This window comes from Lathyrus oleraceus, chromosome 5, assembly GCF_024323335.1.
Source record: "Lathyrus oleraceus cultivar Zhongwan6 chromosome 5, CAAS_Psat_ZW6_1.0, whole genome shotgun sequence".
Lineage (NCBI taxonomy): Eukaryota > Viridiplantae > Streptophyta > Magnoliopsida > Fabales > Fabaceae > Lathyrus > Lathyrus oleraceus.
The window spans coordinates 293,659,314-293,682,828 of NC_066583.1; the positions used below are offsets into that span (position 1 = coordinate 293,659,314).

Genomic DNA, 23,515 nt, shown 5'->3' on the forward strand with positions numbered 1-23,515 from the left:
CACTTGAGTAGACTATAGGATTATACATGATCAAAGGATTTAGTTAATCAAAATTGCTTTAATCAATTTGAATCGAGGGTTTGAATTGACTTGAAAATGTATGGTTAATCTATTCTAAGGGTTAAAATTATTCACAAACTATTCCTAAGGGAGCATGTCATGTTAATCAAATACTTCTTGAAAATCAACTTGATCAAAACTAGCTAACTATTCAAAGTCAAATCTTATTCTTAAAGGAACATGTATTTCTAGCGCAAAAATGACAAAAATAACCTCCTAAGAGAAAAATGGTCATTTCACATGAAATATCAATTAGGAACAAAATTTAAAATTCTAACTAAAACCTAAAATTTGATCAAGTTCTAAAATATATTTTAACCTAATTGTTTAGAAACAAAACTAAATTCTAAAATCAATTAAAAATCTAATTAATACTAATTTTAGTCTAATTAAAAAATTTGATCTAATTAGTCCTAAAAATCCTAATTAACCCTAGAATTTGGTTAAGCTAACATGCTACTCATCAAGAATTAATCATGATTAAAATCTAATTAAGCTTAACACACAAAAACTAATTTATTTAAACTAAAAAATGAAGAACAAATTGGGGTGTAGAACTGAAAAGAGGGTGCAAAGAGTGAAACGTGTTTGGGCCAATTGTGGCTGACGCCCACGGAATCCAGCTCCAAAGACTCAGGTTTTTATCAGTGTGGGGGGTATGCATCGATACCGCTTGTCTGGGCCTTAAGCCCAAAATCCAACAAACGGCTAGGTTCAAGGCCAATTCAAACATTCCATTTAATTTACCATTCAATATCCAATATTCATTTCTAAATTTCAAGCTAACGCCATCTCATTTCACACAGTCTTATCATAGGCCTTGAATCACCAATTTCAATACCATTATCCTACAAATGTCATGCCATAGTCATTCATATCACTTTCATGTTACTATCATTTACTTCCATTTTACAATCTTTAACAGGAACAAAAATCAAGTTACATTTCAAGACCATTCACTTTAGCATTGTCATCATCATGATCAAACAAATACATCTATATAAACCAAATGTTCGTTCATTAAGCTTCTTTACAATTAGTTACATTTCCAAATCATCCAAGATAAATTTCCATGTTCTAAAAAATTAACATTCAATGCAAATCAATGCACATTCAATGACTTTTCATTTCCAAATTTTTCATTCAAATTCAAGATTCAAAGTACATAAACCATGTTATTATCTTTACACATTACATATGAACAAATTCAAAAACACCATCTTCATCCACCATCTTCATGCTTCATGTCACCATTTTCCTCTAGACCAAGCTTTTTCACTCTTCCATGGACCACCTACAAAACCAAGAAAATCATAGTTAAGATCTTAAATCATTCAAATCATGCACATATCATCAAAAGCCTGCAACCATTTTAACAATATCTTACAATCAACCTCTAACAGGGCCATGAACAACATTGCAGCAGGTTAAGCACACTAATTCAAAGCATGACCGTCCTAGCAACAATCCAGTAGCGCACGCACACCAATTCAAAACATGGTCGTCCTAGCAACAATCCAGTAGCGCACCTGTAGCAGACCTACAACCATCAACAAAATCATGCCATGAGCAGTCATTGCAATCCAATAAGCCAAACATCAAACATCCTGTAGCCAATCAGGTCATGCACAAAACCATTGCATTAATGCACAAACCAGAGCAGTGAATAACATCAACTTGCAACAATTAACTCTTATAATTTTCCCTCAACCTCACCTATACGCATTCCCTAGAAGCCATTGAAGCTCATCATCAGAGCTTCAATTAGCTTTTGCTAAGCTCCATCATCCTCAAAACTCTATATGCTTTTAGTTCCTCACACACTCTCGATTTCTCTCGAGCCCTCTGATACATTCACATTATCACAATCAGATTACAGAAGAAGAAGAAACACATATCGAGAAGAAGAAGAAGCCATCGAAACAGAAGGAGGAAAAGATCCAATACCTGGTTGAGTTAGAAACTCCGTCGTGGTTAGTTTTATAGTTTCAACTTCAATTTTGCTTCTTTTTGATGTTGCGCACACATAGGGATGAACTGGATTTAGTGTTGTTATTTTAAGAGGTTTTTCTTTTCTTTCATTTCGATTCCGAATTTTGGGGAGAAAATGCGATGCTCCGTGATGCCATTTGTGAAGCTCTGAGACGTGAAGACGTTGGATCCACAATGTTGAGCTTTGAAGATGCAATCCAGAAACACAAACCAATACGCAATACTCCAATCAAAATGCAAGTGCGATCATGATTTTCGGACTTCGTTTTGATACAACTTGTGCATCTTGGCTCAGTCTGAACACAAGAGTTTGGGAATCGAAGTCGAAAGAATTATGGTATAAAAGTGGTTGACTTTGGTCAACTAGTTGACCAAAAAGTCAACAGTTGTCCAAAGTCAACTGTAGATCTCAAACTAGGGTTTTCTTGTATGGATTTATGTAGGTTGGCAAGAATCCTTATTAAACATAGATGAATCCATAACGATGACCTATAAATGGTTTAAAATCCTTGATAGATCAAAAGCAAGCCAAAGCCCAAAGAATCAATGTATTGGTGCAAGCATGAATCCAAGAACCAAGGACTAGTAATCCACAACACATGAATAAGAGATATGATCTTGGAAGAACCAGGAAGATGTGTAGGTTTAGTTGACAAGATGTGGGGCAAGAGCCTTCCGCTAATGGGCCAGGGTTTCAGTCAAATGAAGACGATCCCAAGTCAAGCTCTACTAGCATAGGCCCTCAAGCATATGAGATTAAGGTTTCCACGACACATCTTTTAGTCAAATCTTTTGGACGGATTAGGATGATTCGCAATCAAGTCTTCAACATATGAACCCCCAACTAAGGTTTAGAGGTCAAGATAAGACCCAAGGAACAATCCTGAAGCCTCACCACCAAATCATCAACAAATTAGGGTTTGAACCCCTTTGAAGAGTACCATGATGGAACTTTGTTGAATTCAAGTCCCAAAGATCAAGCCATTGGGATTTCACATCCCATATGATCAGATGACTATCTAAACCAAACCTCTAGGGTTTCATCCATACCAAAAACACTAGCTTTACAAGCCAAGAACTTTGAATCCATAATAATCAACTACTAAGTATGGATGAATGCTTGATGCATATGAATGAAACATGATTGTATGCAAATGATTCTCAAGTTAAGGATTGAGTGAAAAGATGAAAATGGGAGTGCAAATTTTGGGGTACAACAGCTGCCCCTATTTAATCTTCTTGAACCTAAATAAAAAATTGCGGAAGCTTTTCTGGTATTCAAGATAGAAGAGGATTAAATACTAACCTATTCGAAAATTTTCCCGTTGAGAACGGTCATATGTGTAGCGGGGTATTCGTTACCTTTAGATTTATTGACTAAATCAAAAGTAAATCATACAATTCGAGTCGCCACCGCACTTCTATTTATCCAAAGGAAAGGTTAGAAAGTGAACAAAAACCGAGAAGTTTTATCAAATCAAAAACTAATAAAAATATCAGAGATCGGGGTAAGGGGGTTGGTTATGCAATGGGAAGGTTTTAAGCACCCAAAACATCCTAGGTACTCCTAGGGAGCCCTTTTCACAATTTGTTGTAAGGTAGGTTGGTATTTATGAAAAATTATTTGTGTAAACATGATGGAGGAGATGAGTGGAGAATGTACAAATTATTTACAATTTTGTGTTTGAATGGATAAACTCATTGCCTACGTACCATCTTAAAAAGATTAGGATCAAAACTCACTTATATCTCTGACGATTTTCTTAAAATTAAATTATAACCGCGTTTTTTTATTTCATAGCTTAAATACATGAAATAGACTTTTGAACAAGATTGTCATAATCAAGTTTTTACCTTGACTCATTTTTCCTAGATAAAATTGAAACGTAAAACCGTAGAGTTCATTTCATATTAAAAGTAATATTAAATTTATATCCACAAAATATACATATACCTATATAATATTATAAATGCATCAATAATTTAAAATTTTAAATTAACTATAAAGAAAAAATATAATAAATCACTATAGTAAAGTGTAATATTGATATACTTGTATCAAACTACATAAATTACCCACAAAATATATATAAAAAATAACATCCAAAAAATTATCCAAAAAACAAGAATTTAATAAGTTTCTCAAGTTCAAAAAAACAAGTGTTTTCATTTATATATTCAACTTAATCGAAAATTTAATCCATCTACAACATCATCTTCATTAGCGTCTTCATCTTCAACTTGAACAAATTCATCTCTAGATGATAAAGGTTCTTCAAATTTATGGACCAAAATATAAAATGGATGTTTTAAAATTTGATAAAAAAAAGGTAAAATTGAGTTAAAGAGTAAAATCTAACGATTTTATACGATTTCACCGATTTTAGAGTGATTTAAATCGTTTAAAATAATCCCATAATATTATTTTACATAAAAACTTTTTCTATGCAATTTAACACAAAATACTAATTTAAAAATATGAGATATATAAATTTTTAGAATTTTGCTTTTGAAGCTAAATTATCTGTCTTTACATTGACTTTGACCCATTATATCCTAAGAAAGATTTAGCTAAACTACTTTTAGTTGGCCTTATTTTGACAGAGTATATACTCGACTATTCAAAAATGGTTTAATCTTAAATTTGACTGCTTCTAGGCTAATAATTAAATATACTTTTAGATGTAAAAGCACAACTTAACTAATAACATGCATGATAACTTGTTAAATAAGGAAAAGTGATGAAAAGTCCAATTAAATCTCCATAATTCTTATTATATTTGACTCAAATGTGGTAGTGTATCTTTTTCAATCGCTATTTTAAGCAAGGGATGATGTGAATGGTTCCTCTATTCGTTAGTTATCTCAGGACTTGTTTTGCACCTATAAAGTAGTTGCATGTTAGCAAGCATCTAGGTCTATGACGATAACTATCTGAAGCCACTAGATTTTTATTTTATTTTAGTTAGAAAACCGTTAGGACTGTGAAAATGAAAGCATATCAAACAAATTAGGATGAGTGTGACAGTACAATTAATAAAGATTAAATAGGTGAGCAAGAAACCAATATAGTGCATTGGATAATGTTGGTAGAGTTTGGTACTGACTTTCTTATGTTCTTAACAAGGGCTCAAATTGAATCTACATCATAAGTATGTTAGACATGTTTTGAAAAATTATTTAAAAATTACCATATATATATATATATATATATATATATATATATATATATATATATATATATATATATATATATATATATATATATATATATATATATATATATATATATATATATATATATATATATATATATATATATATATATATATATATATATATATATATATATATATATATATGGTCGATTCTAATTAAAAAATGGTCATTTTTTTTTTAAATACAATTAAAATATTTGAAAATGATATATAAAAATATAATAATTATAAATTATTAAAATAAAACTTAATTACAAGTATTTTGATTTTGATAAAACTTATTTTTCTTAATGTATTGAGTTTTTATCATAGCATTTTTTTATGTTTTATATTCATTAATGTAAAAGAATTTTTCAAAATTTTAGAGTCTTACAAAATTTGGATATATATATATATATATATATATATATATATAAAAAGAGAGAGATCAGTTGACAAAATATATATATATATATATATATATATATATATATATATATATATATATATATATATATATATATATATATATATATATATATATAAAGAGAGAGAGATCAGTTGACAATATATATATATATATATATATATATATATATATATATATATATATATATATATATATATATATATATATATATATATATATAAATAGAGAGAGAGATCAGTTGACACTAGATGTAATTCTAAATGTCTTACATCAAATGTTAACCGTTAATATGAATAAATGAAACGATCGTATAAATAGTCTATTTTTTAGGGGAAACATGATGTTGTATTTTTTTTATTTAATTTAATTTAATATGACTGTTTGATTTAATTCTAGTAACGGTTGAAATTTAGTGTAAGTCTTTTAGATTTATACTTAGTGTCAACGAATCCTAACTCATATAGGAAACATAGATGCTCCAACTCCACTTAGAAATCAGAAATGAAGATAGTTAGATAACCGTTAATCTTGAACGATAGCTCCTATCTTCTTTATGGTAAAGCTGGGTGGATCTACATGGTTATCACTTCAACGCGCAAGTCAGTTCAAGATTCAAGATGTGAATAATGAAAATTGGAGATTAGATATTGTACCTTGTCTTAGCATGTGCACTGTTTTTATACTTTGGGTCGAGTAGAGTGAATTTGAGATAGATTGGTCCTTGGTCTATTGAGTCTTTGACAAGTCCAAAACAATTGCTCCTAAGACTCAGTCGAGAACAAAAGGAGTTGTGGGAAACCTTAAATATCATTGATCAATCTCCATGTCATGGTCCGTTGTGAAATGGAACTGAAACGTTTTTGATCAGTTTTGAAAAAGTAATGTGGAACAGACGTATTTAGTGCGGTTCCATCACTGAAGCGCTTAATCATCATTTTTTAACATGTGTAGTGACGCGATCAATTAGAGTGAATTTGAGATAGATTGGTCCTTGGTCTATTGAGTCTTTGACAGGTCCAGAACAATTGCCCACAAGACTCAGTCGAGAACAAAAGGAGTTGTGGGAAGCCTTAAGTATCATTGATCGATCTTCATGTCATGGTCTGTTGTGAAATGGAATTGAAACGTTTTTTATCAGTTTTGAAAAAATAACGTGGAACAAACGTATTTAGTGTGCTTCCATCACTGAAGCGCTTAATCATCATTTTCTAACATGTGTAGTGACGCGACCAGTTAGGGTATGACGATGTGTGTAAAGTGCTTGAGTGCGTTTGAGTTAGCGTATATCAATAAATGGAAATCTAGGTATCCTGACATTTCAACTACATTTGCTCATAAATAAAGTGAATTTTAAAAGTTTTCACAACCTTTAACTTTCAAGCTTACAATTACTTTTCAGGAAAACATCTTCGATTCTTTTTCCAGGGAATATAACTGAGAACTCAATGCTTATATTTTTTCATGAGTATAACTAAGAACTCAATCTTATATTTTTGTATCCAACGCTTATATTTTTGTGAACTAATATATATTCAAAATGTTTATATTATGTGCGTAATTATTAATCTTTTTAAAATTAAGTCATACTTAGGAAATAGTTTGGTTATGAAACGTCATAAGATTTTAAACAAAAAATTTAAATATTTAAAATAAATAAAGATAATAACTTACAAATATTTCTAAAGAAATAATATTTTAAAAGTAAAAAATAATAATAAAAGAAAAAAATAAAAACAATTTATAACATAAGTTTTCTATAATATAAATAAATAATTAAATGCTTAGAAAATTAAAAAAATTGTAATTATTAAAGAAAAGTTTTGCCTCACCAATTTGATGGTTGGTTAAAAGTGGGTCCTCTTTATTTAACAAACCAACTTGGTTTGTGACCGTCCTTTATGTAGCTTAAATTCCACAGCAAAATTTTCATTTCACCAGAAAAAGAATTATGAGACAAAATTAAAAGCAAATCAAAATGTTCTTGTGTGTGTAAACTGGGGCTTTCTTAAAACTCACGCACACTAGTTGATAGAATTAGAATTCATATTTAATTATTTAAGTTGATTTATAATTTATGTTAATATTGGACTCTTATTAATATTTGGGCTTTAAATTTATGTGACATGAGATATCGAGAAATAAATTTTAAAAAATTATTTTATTATTTAATTTTTAGAATCTTCTTAAATTTAGAATATTATAAGTTTTTTTGTTTAATTTAATTTTAACTGTTTTTTTTTGGGTAGAATTTATCACTAATTTAGGAACATTTTAACTTCCACTTCCACTTGAATTTAGCATCCTCTATTGCGTATGAAAAAACAACATTGCCCTTGCAAAATTATTTCACTTATTTTCTAAATTTACAAGATCAACGCACGATTTTGAAACGTCTGGGACGATACCGGAAATTTGAATTACACTATGGAAATTTAAAAAAATGTACGTTTTATACTATAACTGTCAAAATTTATGGGATTTCGTACCGAAAATTTTAAAATTTATGGTATTAATTCTAACATTTTAATTGGAAGTTTCAAAATTTCTGGTACGAAATCCCATGGAATTTTCCAGAAATTTTAGAATTTCTGATAGTCATAATAACTTTGTTTTTTTATCGGAAATTTTGAAATTTCTGATAGGAATAAAAACTTTGTTTTTTACCGGAAATTCTGAAATTTCCGGTAGTTGCTCATTTTTTTTCCCTTCTTTTGCAGTGAAATATAGAGGCAAGGACGATACTATTGCAGGCATATCTATTGATAGAGCGGCAGACCAGGTTAGAGTTGTTGAGGTTGAGTCTTCCCAGATACGGGCTGGACGAGTGGTTCCAACCGGTTCACACCGGAAATGGTGGTCGAGTAGGGTTAATTCCGTGCATCTCGTAGCACTCGGCGCCGACAGGTACGATCAGTTGAGCAACCTTGAGATGAGGTGGGAGTGCCAGATATTGTTGTTGTAAATGAGGTTGTTGATGAGGTTTCTTAGGAGGTTGTTGAGGAGGTTGTTGTGGAGGTTGAAAGTGAGAAAAATATACACAAGAATGGGGGGTTGAATCGTGTATGGGGAAATTTACTTCTTTTTCTTAAACCTGTTCAGAACCTGAAATGTCAAGCTCAGATTCTGATCCAAGTAAGAGTCTGAATCAGATCAGAGTCTGACTTCAAAGTTTGTTGCACAGCGGAATATAAATGAAGAAGTAAATAAAGATACACACAATATATTATGACTCCTCTGAAACCGGGAGTAGTTCAGTCCCCTTGTAGCACGAGAGATTTTCACTATATTCAACAAATTAGAATTTGCTCGATCAAACTAGTAAGAGACTTCTGCTCAAGCCCTCAAGCAAGAGATCGCATTGCCTGAACAGTCCGTTCAGGACTTCCTGCTCAATCCCACGAAAAGATATATCTTGCTCTGCCCTCAAGTATGAGACTTCAATGCTTAATCTTTCCAGAAAGAGGCTTTTTGCTCTTCCCTCAAGCATGAGACTTCAATTCTCAATCTATCTAGAAAGATACTTCTTTCTCTACCCTCAAGCATGATACTTCAATGCTCAATCATCAGAAAGAGACTTCTTTGCTCAAGCACTCAGCAGACAACTTTTTACATATTCCAAACAACAGTTCAGGATAGTAATTACAAAGCACTTGATACTCTTATCAATGGTGCATAGTTACAAAACAGATTCTGATGTCTTTGAGATTTCTAAGATTAACAATGATAATAAATATTAAGACCCTATTGTACAAGCTAACAAATATACATAAGTGTTCTTGCTTGTATCAGATCCTCTTTGTGTTGTGTGGTTCTTGTTGATAGCTTATTCAAAGACTTCCAGAGTATTTGAATCTTTAGCACATTCATGGTTTTCAACCAAAGAAACGAACCTATATTGATCAACTTGACCAATTATCTTCAGCATTTTCTTCATATCCTTGAACTTCCTTTTATAGGACTAGGAAAATAGTCGTTGGAGGATTTGAACATAACGAGTAGGCTTGTTGAAGAAGTATCCCAAGAGAGCCTTTGGAAATTAGCATATGGTATGAATCTTTGTCCATTGAATAATAGCAACGCTCCCAATACCTTTCAAGGTACTAGATATCTACCAACAGGTAGAGTAGAGTGAAGATGTCACATCTTTATTTCTTGAGCCTTGCAGAACGAAAGCCTAGTAGAGTTTGTCCAGAATTCTATGGATTTGATAACACAAGACTCCTTTGGTACAATGTATAGATCATATGTTTTTCAGTCTCTCAGAAGTTGAGCTGTCATCAGAAGTTGGGTCGAGACCAGAGTCTGAAGCCTTCAGATGCTGATAAACAACTACAAATTTTGATCAATCAGAATATGAATCACTTCTTTGTTGAACTAAGTCTTTTTATAGGCTTTAAACCTTGATATATTTTGAATTTAGAACTTGCACACTTGAACAACTATTACCAAACCATATTATTCTTTAAATACTTTGTTATCATCGAAACATCTTAAGGGCATGAATAAATCTTGTTCCAACAGGGTTGTTGTTGATGAGGTGGATACTGAGGTGGTTCATACGGATGTTGTTGTTGCATAGTCGGTCCCATATGTTACTACTGACACCAAGGTTACAGATCCTTCGACCAATCCCTCTGTGCATACTGATGGAGGATTCACTAGAGGATCCATTGATTGATCGGTGCTTACTGAGTATGTTGCCATGTGGCGTTATGACTATGGTAAGGAGAGGTATATGTCTATTATGTTTAACTTTAATTTTTTTAATATTGTGCCATGAAAGATAACTTCTATTTTTTAATATTTTTTGTCATAGGACCGTCCCACACTGAAGGTAACATCGCACGAGCCAAAGCTGAAGGACTTCCCGAAGATTCAAATGCCTGAGGAGGTCAGTCGGATTGTAAGGGAGTTTGAGCTCCTTGATTTTTCCCACTGCTTCCTCACCATGCTCGACACTCCACTACTTATTGCATTTGTTGAGAGATGACACAAGGAGACATCTTCTTTTCATTTTCCATTTGGGGAGATGACTATCAATTTAGATGCTGTCTTCTCATTGTTCCATCTCCCTATCGGCGACAGATTTTGGACGGCTCTTGTTCTTAGCATGTCGCTTGCATGTATGACTGCTTCACGAGATTTGGGAGTTTCTAAGGTGACCGTGCATAAGGAGTTTGGAACCAACAGGGCGCTCACCTTCGTATGTCTTGGCTTTGAAAGACGTACGATGAGCTTGTAGCGGCTAGGAGTTACGAGGATTCCGCCAGGGTGTACATGCTCTATCTAGTAACATGTACTATCTTTATGGACAAGTCGGGTGTTTATATCAATTCCCGGTATGTATGCATGTTTGATAGCCTTGAGGTTACCAGTTGGGCTTAGGGATGTGTTGTGTTAACCATTTTGTATACAACACTTGGAGTGACGACAATATTTTGGACTAGACAACTTACTGCTTATTTTAGTATGATACAAGTATACTTGAAATTATTACTTATTGGAGCTGGGGTACCTGTTGATGATGTATCTTCGCCGCCTCCTATAGCTGATGCCGATGACCAGCAGGGTCTCCAGATGATTGCAGTTATTATGGATAATCTCATGGGTTTGGTAAACCCAGATGACGATGTTTATACTGGATTATCTTAGGTTGTACACATAGCCCGTGGGGGGCCTATTTAGACAATTTTGGTATATCATGTATTATTTGTATATTACTCAGACATCTACATCAGATACTTTTTTATTAGATAATATTTTTGAACTTCCATTCATGCAACATCAACCTAAACTAACATTTGATAATCAATTAAATAACTTAAACATAACTTTAAACAACGATGATAAATAAGAAAACCTAGACACTAACAAATGATTTTGGATGTTTCATCATCTTCATTATGTCGTCGGCAAACCTTGAAATCTTAGCATCTAACTCGATCAGGGCCTTTATTTTCCTACGGTGAAATTGTTGAATTATAATTCCTTGTGTCGAAGCGAGTTGCTCGGCAGAAGTAAGAAAGTGCCGAATCACCTAGTGTGTTGAGTTGTATTAGTGTGTCGAAGTGTTAAAGCATGTTGCTTCACATATGATTTCAACTTAGGCCTATTTTTAGTAGTGTTAACTATTTTGGGCTTTTATAATTTTGGGCTTTGGCTTAGGGAGTAAGCTAACCTAAAGCTATAAATAGAGGGAGTAACCTTTATTCTTGTATGAAGAGAAGTAAGAACTCATAGCATTGTATTCATGGAATTTTGCAGTTGCAAAGTGAATATAAAGAAGTTTTCTACAAGTTATGGGCAGAAAGAAAAATCTACATAAAATATTTTTCTTCTCAAACGTTTCTTTTCTTTCTTTCTCAATTGTTCTTTTCTTTTCACTTTCATTGCATGGTTGATAACAATCTTGTTCATCAAGATCGATAGAAATCCTCCATAAATTAAGGTGGATTTCCATCATCTGGTATCAAGAGCTCCTGGTTTGAGCAGTTTGTGGGAAGAAAATCACGATGGGAATGAATCATCCAAACAAGCATTTTCCAGCGAATCTTCTGATTCTCAAGAACAATAATTATGAGAATTGGTGCAAGCAGATGAAAGTTGTGTTCTGTTATCAAGATCTTTGGGATCTTATGAAGGAAGGAGTAGTAATGCTTGTAGAAAACGTGAAGGATCAAGAAAGGGCCGCATATAAAGAATTGAAAAAGAAATATTATAAAGCTCTCTTTACAATACATCAATATGTTGATTCAGATAATTTTGAAAAGGTTAGTGATGTAGAGTCAGCGAAAGAAGCATGGGAAATTCTGGAGAAGTCGTCTGGAGGCGTGGAGAAGGTGAAATAGGTGAGGTTACAAACTCACAAAAGGACATATGAATTACTTCAGATGGAAGACAATGAAAGCATAACTGATTTCTTCACTAAGGTTATGAAACTGGTGAATTTAATCAAGGTATATGGAGAAGTGTTGACATCAAGATCTATTGTTGGAAAGATCTTGAGGTCCTTGGCTCCAAAGTTCGACCACATAGTAGTAGCCATAAAAGAGTTGAAAGATTTGTCAAAACTGACAAAAGAAGAGCTTTAAGGGACACTTGAATGTCATAAACAAAGAATGGATAAAAGAGCTGCAGGAATTCGAAGAGTGATATGGATTTGCATGCGCAATCAACAAAATAAAGGAAAGGTAACAAAGGTAAAGGAGGCTACAACAATTCGACTGGTCGAAATCAGCAAGAAGGAAATTGGTCGAATCATAGAAAACCTTGGAACCAAGGAAACCAAAGAGGTGATGTTGTAGGTAGAGGAAGAGGTGGTGGCGAAAGTCAGACAAGAGTCATATTCAGTGTTATAATTGTCAGAAGCATGGTCACTATTCTAGTGATTGTCCATAAAAGTAGAAGAAACAAGAAACTTTTGCAAAGCTGGCGAAACATGAAGAAGAAGAGATGTTGTTAATGGTTACAACGAGAGATGAAGAAAGATTCAAGGACCAATGGTACTTGGACTCAGGATGCTCATCACACATGTCTGGAAGGAAATATTGGTTTGTCAACATAAAGCCCTGAATGAAGAACATGGTGAAATTTGCAAATGACAACACTCTAACAGCTGAAGGTGTTGGTGTTGTTCTGATTATGAGGAAAGATGGTAAGAGGTTAGTAATTTCAAATGTGTTGTACATACCAGGCATGAAGAGTAATTTGATCAACATAGGGCAGTTAGTCAAAAATAACTACAAGGTATCAATCAAAGACAAGATGATGAGAGTTCTCGACTCAAATGGAAGGTTGATCTTGAAGGCTCAAATGTCTCAGAATAGAACCTTTAAGATTGAGCTTAATGTGATTGAGCATAAGTGCCTTGCAACAGTAGCCAACAGAGATGAATGGAAATGGAATTATAGAATTAGCCATCTCAATTTCAAAGACATCAAAGATTTGAAGAGAAGAAATATGGTTTCAGGATTACCAGAAATTGAATTTCCAAACGAAGTATGTGAAGAATATGTGCAAGCGAAGCAGCACAAGAACAACTTCAGTAAGGATGCAAGAAATAGGTTGAAGGAAATTCTTAAAGTCATATACTCTGATGTATGTGGTCCTATCCAGGTAGATTAGATTGGAGGTAACAAATACTTTGTTACATTCATAGATGATTTCAGTCGAAAACTGTGGGCTTACCTGATCAAGAATAAAAATGAAGTGATCGAGGTATTTGCCAAGTTCAAATCTATGGTCGAAAGAAAAAATGGTCGAAAGATCAAGATTCTGAGGACTGATGGTGGTGGAGAATATGTGTCGAAAGACTTCAATGCATTATGTGTGAAAGAAGGGATTGTGCATGAGATGGTGTCGTCCTACACTCCACAGCGGAATGGAGTCGCAAAAAGGAAGAATAAAACCATCATGAATATAGTGAGAAGAATGTTAAAAGGAAAGCATCTACCCAAAGAATTATGGGGAGAAGTTGTGTCGACTGCAACATATATCCTGAACAGATGTCCGATGAAGAAGCTAGAAGGAATCACACGAGAAGAATGTTGGTATCATGTCAAGCCTAGCTTGAGTCATCTCAAGGTGTTTGGATCTATAACACATAGACATGTGCCATATCACTTAAGAAGAAAACTTAATGATAAGTAGAGTCAGATGATCCTGATAGGATATCATTCGACTGAAGGATACAAGTTGTTCGACCATGTGAACAAGCAAGTGGTAATCAGCAGGGACATGATCATAGATGAGCTTAAGGAATGGGATTGAACTGAGAATGTTAAGAAGGATTCAGTGAGAATCTTATATGATGAACCAGCTAGTGAAGTCGAAAGAGAAGTTCGACAAGAAGTCAGAGGTGAAGCAGACCCAAGCAGACCTCAAAGAATAAGACACATGCCCGAAGGTTGCAAGAATGTATGATTACATCAGATGATGTGGTCAATGAAGAAGGTGAGCCGGTACACTATGCTTTCTACGCAGATGTCGAACCAGTCAATGCAGCTGATGCATTGAAAGATTTGAAGTGGTTGGAAGCAATGAATGAAGAACTGAAAAGTCAATCGAAGTCAACAACACTTGGTCACTTATCGAATTTCCCCAAGACAAGAAGGAAATCAATGTGATGTGGGTATACAAGGTGAAGTTGAATCCCAAAGTAGAAGTGACTCGACACAAGGCGAGACTTGTGGTGAAAGGAGGAATCGACTTCGACAGAGTTTTTGCACCTGTTGTTAGGATCGAAACAATCAGGTTGGTTGTTGGTGTAGAAAACATGAACAACTGACAGATGTGTCATATGGATGTGAAATATGAATTCCTGAATGGCCCCCTGGAAGAAGAAGTCTATGTTGCACAACCAGCTGGGTTTGTGAAACAAGGTGAAGAAAGAAAGGTGTATAGGCTGCATAAAGCCCTGTACGAACTTAAACAAGCTCCAAGATCTTGGAACAAGAAGATAGATGGCTTCCTAAGGGAGAAGGAATTTGTAAAGTGCAAAACCGAACATGGAGTATACGTAAGAAGAAGCAAGAGAGAATTGCTTATACTATGTCTATATGTCGATGACCTGTTGATAAAAGGTAGCTGCAAGAAGGAGATCGAAGACTTCGTAGGTGATCTCAACAAGAAATTTGAAATGTCAAATCTGGATGGCATTTCATATTTCCTTGGCATATAATTCACAAGCATGGTAGGGGTTTGATGATGCATCAAAGAAAGTATACAGGCAAAATACTCAAGATATTTGAGATGCAAGATTGCAACCCAACTGAGCCCAAATTATAATTGTTAAAAGATTCAGATGAAGATGATGTCGATCCAACCCAATATAGAAGACTTATTGGGTCACTTCGATACCTTTGTCATACAAGGCCTGACTTGGCATATAGTGCAGGTTTGGTGAGTAGATTCATGAAGAAGCCAAATGTATCACATTTAGCAGCGACGAAGAGGATACTAAGGTATTTGAACGAAACTTTCGACTATGGCATTTTGTTTCCTGCAGCTGATGAAGGGAAAAAATGAAAACTAGTGGGATACACTGACTCAAGTTGGTGCAGTGATGCTGAGGATCGAATATCCACAACTGGCTATGTGTTTATGCTAGGTGGTGCACCAGTTGCTTGGAGTTCGAGAAAGGAGCCAGTAGTGGCATTATCATCGTGCGAAGCAGAATACATAGTTGCTTCTCATTGTGCATGTTAAGCAACATGGATGGTGAATCTGGTCAAAGAGATAACAGTGAAGAGTCATGGAGCAATTACCATGAAGATCGACAACATCTTAGCTATCAATATGGATAAAAATCCGATAACACATGGTCGAAGCAAGCACATCGAAATTAGTTTCCATTATCTTCGAGAGTAGGTAGCAGATGGGAAGATGAATATGGAACACTACAGAACTGAGAATCAGATTGCAGACATCATGATGAAGAGAGTGCAGGTCGAAGTGTTCAGAAGACTAAGAGCTATGATGAATGTAGATATCTTAGACACAATGAATTATGTGATATATTAAATTATAATTCCTTATGTCGAAGCAGGTTTCTCGACAGAAGTAAGGAAGTGTCGAATCACCTAGTGTATTGAGTTGTATTAGTGTGTCGAAGTGTCGAAGCATGTTGCTTCACACATGATTTTGACCTAGGCCTATTTTTAGTAGTGTTAACTATTTTGGGCTTTTATAATTTTGGGCTTTGGCTTAGGGAGTAAGCTAACCTAAATCTTTAAATAGAAGGAGTAACCCTTATTCTTGTATGAAGTGAAGAAAGAACTCATAACATTTTATTCACAGAATTTTGCAGTTGCAAAGTGAATATAAAGAAGTTTTCCATAGGTTGTGGACAAAGAGAAAACTATGCAGAAAATATTATTCTTCTGAAACCTTTCTTTTCTTTCTTTCCCAATTGTTCTTTTCTTTTCACTGTCATTGCGTGGTTGATAACAATCTTGTTCATCAAGATTTATAGAAATCCTCCATAGATTGAGGTGGCTTTTAAACATCTAAAACTAGTGTGGTGAATAAGAAACGTTCCGTGTGGTACAAGAGTTTGTGGAAGTAAGAATAATTTTCACTTGAGGGGGAGCATTATGGACTCACACTTAAGGGGGGGTGTTGAGAGTGTATCAAATGCGAGTAATGTTAGATTATTACCCACACTACTCACACTTGATAGACTCTTAACTCCCCCCTCAAGTGTGAGTCCATAATGCTCCCCCTCAAGTGAAAGCTCTTCTTACTTCCACAAACTTTTGTATCGCACATAACTTTTCTTATTCACCATACTGACAATGTTGAAACTCTTTAATGGAATGTTTCTTATTCACCACACTGGTGTCGTTTGACTTTCGATACAAGTAAGCCGATCCCTTTCTCGAACCGGGCTCTGATACCAATTGTTGTAGGAGTTTTTCACTAGGGAGCATTGAACATTTAGAGCAACACCTTTGTGAGAGACACACCACATATTCACCCAAAACCTTAAGATTTGGGGTGAATATGTGGTGTGTCTCTCACAAAGGTGTTGCTCTAAAAAAATGATGTCCCACAATGTTCAATGTTCCCTAGTGAAAAACTCCCCCAACAGAAATTATCTCCATATATCTTTCACATCTTCATCGGTCTTCAACTTAATAAGATTGTATTTCACCCTCCTGTTAATATCAATTCAATCTTCACGAAACTCGACCTTTATCACCTTTTTGTTTTCGATATCAGACAATAATTCATTTAACTTGGACGTCATGCCGGCGAGAGATATGGTGTCATCCGGAAGTCGGAACTCTACGGAAGGTGAAGCTCCGTTAAAATACACTTCTGCCTTAATCAAAAATTGAGAAATAGATATTTTTTGAGATGTAGTTATCAAACAACAGTTGGCCCCCTATTTATTTAACTTTGCATTTATTCTGGACTATACAAAACTGTCGATGCAATCACAATCATCCAAAATTGTCAGTAAAATCCCGAGCGTTAAAAATTTGAAACAAATAGCACTACCGGAAATTTCACTTTGGTTGAAACTAGTAAATTTCATAATATTCATAATTAATTGAAACTTATCGAAAATTTTGAAATTTCCGATATATTTACAATATTTTACCGGAAATTTTGTCTGTACTGGAAATTTTATTTTTGCTTATTGAAAATTTCATTCAAATTTTAGTCAAGGATAATTTTGGCAATTTAAAAATATGAAAAGTATCATATTTAATTGAGGGGTGACAAGTTAAAATCTCCTAATTTAATTATTGATATGTGGCTATATTAAAAAGGACTTTGTTTGAGCCCATAAAGCAAATGTAGATTTTACCCCTAACAATTCACTTAACGCGAGATAAAGAAGCAAATTTAGATGTTATTTACCTCCTTTCAATAACCTCATCATGCGAAACGACTTAGGACCCCAATCTTCCTCATGCCCATGGAGAGTCAACAAACAATGATCATAAAGACCGCTAAGAATAGCAATCTGAATACAATTAGCTCACACCACACGTCAATTAATAGAAGGAAAAAACGATCCAATATACTCATAAAATAACCATCTATGATGCACCATGTAAATCACCTTACCATTTGCATCACAAGGAGCATACGTATTTACCACCCAAACCTTCATTCGATCTATCACTGTGATATTACATAGTAATTTGATTTTATGCAATTTGTTCGTAAAGCATGGCCATTGCCCTTACCTTGTTAATTCATGATTTACGATGAGGATAGATTTCTTCTTGTCTATAGAATTGTGTACTTCTTTTGAGATTGTTTAAACTAATAAAGCAATGTCGCGGTGAGAATCAGAAACCAAGCTATTGGATTAATTTGACTCGCAAAACATTGATATCACCACCGAACTTTTATTTTTTCAAGGAAAGGGAAAAAGATTCAAAATAAACCCAAAATAAACATGCATAGAAAATAGTAAAAACTAGAAGCAAAGCAAGTGGAGATCGAAATTACGGGGGTTGGTTATGTGAAGGGAAGATATTAACACCCTAAACATACGTAGTACTCTACAGGAACCTTTTGAATTTATCTATATTTTTTAAAAGTTGTTTGCATTTTTGAATGGGGAAATAAAAGGGGTTTAAAATGTTTTTGGAAAGTGTTACTTGAATAAATGTAAGTCAAAGTTTGAGTTGAGATACTTCATGTGTACTAAAGCATTTGTAATTGAAAGATCCATTGACTAAAAGTAAGTCAAGGTTTGTGTTTGAAATACTTCATGTGTACTAAAGTATTTTCAAGTGTTATTGAAAGTCCATTGACTAAAGGTAAGTCAAGGTTTGTGTGGGTGTTTTAGTTTAAAAGGTTTAAGATAGATGCATGAATGGACAAATAAAGTCAACAAACAAACAGACAGTATATGACTAAGAAGTCAACATAATATCCTTTCCCTTGGATTGGTGCATAAAGACACATAAATTGGCAAGACATGAACAAAATACTTGCATATTTTTTAGGTATGATAAACATAAACAAAACCTGACAAAGGTTCACATAACACCACAACATATAGTACATGAGCAAGTATGAGATGCATATTCAATCATTTTGGAAGTTTATGAAGGAAATACTTGAATAAAATGATAAACAATCACAAGATATGGATATAACATCACAAATTGGAATAGAATTATAAGACATGATTTAAACAAGTGTACATTATTCAACACAAGGGTATCAAACTACATAAGACAAGTAACATAATCAAGATATATGATTGTCAAGTCAAGTTGTGACAAAAGAAAGATATTCAAAACATGGATCATATGAACATGGTATGGAAAAGGCAAAACCCTAAGTGGATCACTATGCATACAAGTCAAACAAGAGGCAAGAACATGTTAGGGACAAGTTTGGAGCTAAACCCTAATCATAGCATGAATAAGAAAGAAGCAAATGGAAACTCTAATCACCTCCTAATCATTCATTCAAGCATGTTTTCAAGATGAATCAATTAAGTCAAAGTATGGAAGTAATCAAGTTTAGCATGTTAAGGACAACAATCATTGTTTAAAGAGTGTGCTATAATCATACAAACATTCAAAAATAAGAATAACCAAGAGATGGACCAAAGGAATTGATTAGGAGCCTTAAAAAACACTTAAAAATACATGTTTTCCATTCAATCAAAAGTGGTGAAATAAGTAATATTTTTTGGGATTTTTTTAATCATCATAAAGTAGACATCCTCATGACCATATGACAAAAAGAATAGGTCAAAAGGCTAAAGGATCATGAAGTTATGGATTTTTGAAGTTTGGAAGAAAAATGGACATTTAAACAAAATGAGATAATTAAACATTACATTGGGCAGGTTCGAACCCACACTCTTGGGGTCATATGTGCTGCTTGAAAAAATAAAACAAAACCAAAGGCTAGGGCGAGGGGGATTCGAACCCCAGACCCTTTGGTTACAAAAAGTGACTTAAGGTGCACACTTCTACCACTAGGGTGGCGATACATTTGTTCATTAAAATGCAAACATAAGTATATATTATATAACGCGTCACATTTTGAAATGTCAACGCCACATCAACATCTTCTTCAACCTCATGCCCTCTTTCTTTTTTTCGTGTTTTCTTTCATCATTTTTTTAGATTTTCTAACAAACATATCTCTCTCATTTCTCAACCATTTTTCATGAAATAAAGATCAAAGTTGCTTAGAAAAATGTAAGAAACACAATGGTACGATATGTTTGAGCTAATACTCAAAGATGAAGATGCACTAAGGCCAAAACCAGAACTGGAACTTTAGGTTTCATGCAACTTAAATTCACATAAACAACAAGATAAATGGAATGTGAGTTAATGATTAATCTTAACACAATAAATACTACATGTTTGCTTCAGAAATCACATGGAAATGATGCATGTATAGTGAGTTTCGAAGTGCAAGAATATACCTATTGGAGTGATAACATGAAACTATATCACATTTTTGGACTCGATTTATTTAAATTATATTATTATTTGTTTCGATTTATTTCATTTTATTCGATATTACTTGGTATTTTTCCTTCTATTTATCTCAGGTAATTTATTTGAAGTAAAAGTGAAAGAAGGAAGAAAAGGGGTGCAAAAAGATAATGAAAAGCAAAATCCACAAAAGCCCAGCCCACAAAGGAGCGTTGAACCTGTGACGACCGCCACACAAGGTGTGACGAGCGTCACGCCTTACTACCTTGTGTTACGAGCGTAACACATGATGTGACGCCCGTAACACCCCTCTCCTATATTTTAGGCTTCAGAAGCGCAACAGAGGCACGTTGAAGCCTATTGTTACGCTTGACCCTTGGAACGTGAAGACCATTTTACGGAAAGGACTTTTGGAAACCGTTACAAAGTATACTAATATAAATAGTTGCTCTTAGCCAACCCTGAAGCTCTCCGTCTCTTTCCTCCGTGCAAGCATATTTTACAGCATCACTTTTCTGCAGTTTTCTACTTTATTTGCAATTTTTATTTTCTTTTCCAGTCAATCTTTTAAGCACTAAATTAATTTTTCACACACTAGTTTCTACACCGGAAACTATTGTGTATCTTTTACTGGATCTAACCTTACGTTAAATCCTAGAATTTTATTCCTTCGCTTTTATTTTCCTGTCCGATTGAAGAATTCAAGAACAAATCCAACCGGTCTGTGGTGGAGTGTTCAAGATTGCTATTAATTATTCAGGTTCTTTAATTTATTGTTTTAATTTATATATGCCCTGCATTACTGTTTATTTATATTGTTTGCCTGATATGGTTTTATTTAAGCATGATAATTGTTTAGATCTGTTTAGCATGTCTGGCTAATTAATTTAGATATCGGTATGTAAAGCAAGCGGAATGAAGGAATCGAAACTAAGTTGGTTTAATTTCATTTAAAAATAAAGTCACTCTTTTTATGGCCTCAATTTACAGCATTAATCCCAAAGTTTTTGTACGAGAGTAAAAGACATAAAGAAGTTAAAAGCAATAGAGCGAAAGTTTGAGTTTTTAACTGGACAGTGTAAGTTGGACATTAATTCTAAATCAGGGCGAAAACAATTTTTAGAGTTAATTAAATTCTAATCTTTTTCAAAAAGTATTTTTAAAGGTTAAATGTGAGGACGAGAGTTAAGCGTTTAAGTTTAATTATATAATCTAAGTCAACAGAGCGAGAGTTTGAGACGAGGGTGTTTAAACGGTTAGTATTTTAATAAAAAGAGTTTCTATAGATTCTATTGTTTTCAAAAGGTGATTTTGGACTTAACTAATAAGTGACAGCTACGTTAATATAAAGTCATGGTCTATTCAACAGAGCGAGAGTTTGAGAAAAGGCTTTTAATCAATAGTGTCTACTGAAAAGATTTATTTTAAAACCAAGAAACCAACGAAGATTTGATTCCCTAATTACGACGAACTACATACCGATATCCGCTTAATTGATATTTAATTTTAGATCTAGTTTTAGTTTTACTTTTCCCCCAAACAATCAAAGTATCATCCGCCTTAGCTTTACGAAGTAACCTTAGAAAACGGTATATCGATTCATAAGTCCCTGTGGGATCGATATCTTTTAAAACTACGCGATAGAACTGTGCACTTGCAGTTAGTACCCCAATTCGACTCATAAAGTCGCGATCAAGTTTTTGGCGCCGTTGCCGGGGAACTTTTATTTAGTCGATACCGTAACTCTTCTGTTACGCTGTAGAGACTAAGGCAATTTTATTTTATTTTCTCTTCTTCTTTCGTTGATTTGTATGCCACACGCTCGCTCACAAGGCGAGCCATTTTACTTACGAATCAACGACATTGAACTATATCTCCGAGTCTTACGACGAATTCGGGAATATCGTGCTGCAAACAATCTCCCTCCTATCGAAGTGCCCGACCTCAAAAATCTTCTTCCTTCACCGATACCCGAGATGGCAAAACCAGCTCGTGCTCTTCGAGATTACGCCGCTCCATCGCAAGATGAGCCGCATTCGAGTATTGTTCCACCCGCAATCGAAGCAAACAACTTCGAACTTAAGCCTTCGCTGCTACAGGCAGTACAACAGAATCAATTCTCTGGAAATCCTACCGAGGATCCAAACCTTCATTTATCCGTATTTGTCCAATACGCTGATACTGTTAAAGCTAATGGTGTCACTTCAGAGGCAATTCGACTTCGTCTTTTTCCTTTCTCGTTAAGAGATAAAGCTAGAAGATGGCTTCAGTCTCTTCCTTCCAACTCAGTCACAACATGGAATGAGTTGAAGAAAGTCTTTCTTGCCCGATATTTTCCTCCAAGCAAAACAGCTATGTTGAGATCCCAGATAAATGGATTTAAACAGAAAGATAACGAGTCTCTTTTCGAAGCATGGGAAAGATACAAAGACATGATGATACTTTGTCCACACCATGGTTTAGAGGACTGGTTAGTAATTCATACCTTCTATAATGGTCTCTTCTACAACACAAGATTAACAATAGACGCCGCCGCAGGTGTTGCACTTATGGATAAACCTTATACCGATGCTTATCAACTTATCGAGAGCATGGCCCAAAACCATTATCAGTGGGGAAGCGACCGAACAATGGTAGAAAAACCTCAAACGAAAAGTGGCATGTACGAGATAAGTAGCCTTGATCATGTTAATGCAAAAGTGGAGGCTCTTGCACAGAAAATTGAAAGTTTGAATGTATCACCTCCAGCCACCGTGGTTGCCGCAACTCAGAATTGCGAAGTCTGTGGAATCCAAGGTCACACTCCTGCAGATTGTCAACTCCTAACAGGAATCCAAGCAGAGCAAGTGAATTATGCTCAAGGAAATCCCTACTCGCATACCTATAACTCTAACTGAAAGAAC

General features: G+C 34.3%; 1 long non-coding RNA gene and 1 other non-coding gene across 2 annotated transcripts; both read right to left on the reverse strand.

The window, feature by feature from the left end:
- Window positions 1-1,140: 1,140 nt before the first annotated feature.
- On the reverse strand, window positions 1,141-2,640 carry LOC127084027 (uncharacterized). Its single transcript, XR_007788604.1, has 3 exons — window positions 2,008-2,640; window positions 1,455-1,600; window positions 1,141-1,354 (listed from the first exon to the last, which is right to left on the reverse strand). It is a non-coding gene; the product is annotated as an uncharacterized LOC127084027 (long non-coding RNA).
- Window positions 2,641-22,966: 20,326 nt separating this feature from the next.
- On the reverse strand, window positions 22,967-23,073 carry LOC127088437 (small nucleolar RNA R71). Its single transcript, XR_007790272.1, has one exon. It is a non-coding gene; the product is annotated as a small nucleolar RNA R71 (small nucleolar RNA).
- Window positions 23,074-23,515: the final 442 nt, after the last annotated feature.